Source organism: Microtus ochrogaster, chromosome 16 (assembly GCF_000317375.1).
Source record: "Microtus ochrogaster isolate Prairie Vole_2 chromosome 16, MicOch1.0, whole genome shotgun sequence".
NCBI lineage: Eukaryota > Metazoa > Chordata > Mammalia > Rodentia > Cricetidae > Microtus > Microtus ochrogaster.
In genome coordinates this window covers 30190771-30193547 of record NC_022018.1, presented here as the reverse complement: position 1 = coordinate 30193547, position 2777 = coordinate 30190771, and positions in this window count along the sequence as shown.

Below are 2777 nucleotides of genomic sequence, written 5' to 3'. Positions count from 1 at the left end.
TTTTTTTTTTTTTTTTCTTGTAGGTTTTTATCTATCAGTGGAAGAAGACCCTAAGTTGCCTTGAGGTCAGGATATTTATTCACTTCTTTACATGCTGACTTTAAGCCGTTTGTCAGAGCCTGTAACCCTGTTGAGAGTCCTCACTGATCGGTTCATTAACCAGCCGAGGGGTGGCCAATAACTGAGCCTCACTTCTGAGGTTGTCTTATTTAACAGACCCATGAATGAAACTGCCCTTTAAAGCTCTCAAGGGCGAATCATTGGGGAGCATCATGGCCACCTGTGTGCCAAAGGTACTGCAAAGACAGTGTTGTGAAGGTGGAAGCAAGTGTTTTAACTAAGGACAGACCGGTCAGGTCACCTTGGAGGAGCTGAATGAGGCCTGCCTGCTATTGTAGCAGGAGCTGGCAGGGCCTCTGAATTGTGTGATGATGATAGGGCGTGGGAGAGGGAGGCCCCATAGCAATTATGCGTGCATGGTGTGCCCTAAGAGGAACATTTACGAGCTTGTGTCAACGATGACTTACTTTTAACTTCTTTAAAGTTCTTAACCGCCATGCACGCATATGAGCATAAAAATCCATTCTCTTCTTGAGCGCTGGGGTTTAAGGCCGACAGGTTTTCCTCACCTTAGTGTCGTTCTGTTTGAAGAGAAATAGGGTGGTCGATTTGTCTAAAATTGCGTTTTCAGGTATGTCCTGTTCCTTTGTTTCTCCTTCTACCCTTGGGATCTTCATTTACCTTTTTTTTTTTTTTTTGGTTTTTCGAGACAGGGTTTCTCTGTGGCTTTGGGGCCTGTCCTGGAACTAGCTCTGTAGACAAGGCTGGTCCCGAACTCACAGAGATCTGCCTGCCTCTGCCTCCCGAGTTCTGGGATTAAAGGCGTGCGCTACCATCGCCCGGCTTACCTTTTTTCACAGAATAGAAATCAGCTCTTTTTCTCTCTTCTTTCCTCACTTCTAGTCTGAATGTAATGCCTTGTGCATGTTAGGCAAGTGCTTCTCCACCGATGTACACTCTAGAACCCTGCTATTTTGTTTTGTTTTTTTGTTTTTTTTTTTCTTTTTTTTTTTTAATACTGTGTCTCAGGTAGGCCAGGCTACAGCCAAGGATGGCCTTGTACTTCTGATCTTCCTGCTTCTAGCTCCCAAGTGCTAGATTACAGATGTTCTTCATGCCTAGTATATGTGGTGCTGGAAATCTAACCCGGGGTTTGCTAGATTACAGATGTTCTTCATGCCTAGTATATGTGGTGCTGGAAATCTAACCCGGGGTTTCATGTGTGTTATACAAGCACTCACATCAACTGAGCTCAGCTTCCCCTGCTATTCATTGTTTAAATTTACTTATCTGTGCCAGTTGTGGTGGCACACGCTTGTAAGATTTGCTGAAAGAGGCAGAGGCAGGAGGATAATAGATCTCTCAGCAGTTGTTAGTTGCCTGTAGTCTTTATCTAGGAGTGGAACTTATGAGATTTCCGGCTTCTTCCTTCCTCATTATCATGTCCTTTGGTGGTGTGATTTTTCAGGTGTTGTTTAGGCAGCCCTATTATTTATTGTAAAAAGACAGCTTCCCTGTCTTTTCTTTTTTTTTTTCTTTTCATTTTTTTTTCTTTTTTGAGATGGGTCACACCACCACTTCCCACTCCTAAGTGATTAAATTCTAGGAGGGAAACCAGATGTCCTAGGCAGTTTGCTTGCATAAGGAGAAAATGATAGAGAACGTTATACACAGAAATCCTGTGCACAGATTCTAGACCATAGAACTATCAATGTGAGCATTGTTGGGAGGCTTGGCTGAGGATCTGTCTGAAGTGGTCTTGTGTGGCACTCTTTCTGGGAAGACAGGAGCAGACCTCTGTTCACCCCAGATAGAGAACCAGGGAGAGAACAAAGTACAGATACCGTTAAAGTCCAACTCGGCGAACCAATGAGTCTTTTTTTTGGTTTTTCAAGACAGGGTTTCTCTGTGGCTTTGGAGCCTATCCTGGAACTAGCTCTGTAGACCAGGCTGGTCTCAAACTCACAGAGATCCACCTGCCTCTGCCTCCCGAGTGCTGGGATTAAAGGCGTGCGCCACCATCGCCCGGCGAACCAATGAGTTTTATTAGGGTTTGTGCTGAATAGTTTTATGTCAACTTGACACAAGCTAGAATCATCTGAGAGGAGGGAACCTCAATTGAGAGAATGCCTTCAGAAGATCAGGCTGTAGGCAAGCCTGTAAGGCATTTTCTTAATTAGTGATTGAAGCAGGAAGACATGGGCTGGTGCTCCTGGGTTCCATATGAAAGCAGGCTGAACAAGCCATGAGGTGCAAGCCAGCAAGCAGCACCCTGTCATGGCCTCTGCACCAGCTCCTTCCTTCAGGTTCCAGCCCTGCTTAAGTTCCTGTCCTGACTTCCTTTGGTGATGAACTGTAATGTGGAAACATAAGCCAAATAAACCCTTTCCTTTCCAAGTTGCTTTTATCGTGGTGTTTCATCCCGTCAGTAGTAGCTAAGACATTAGTGACTTATAACAATAAACATATTGCTATAAGACTACGTATAGCAATAAAGTGAAGTGTTACTTATAGGCACAGAAATGATCCAAAGACAACTCACCAACATTAGCATTAGTGACAGCTCATAAAAGCTGGAAACCTGTAAACATCTCAGCAGATTGGAGAGTAGTCTGTCCAGGCAGCACAATTATTCCAAGCCTCTTGAAGGCAGCTTGCCTGATTTCTGCTTCTTCCAGCCAGACAGCTGGTCTCGACTTCTAAGGGAGTTCAGCTTA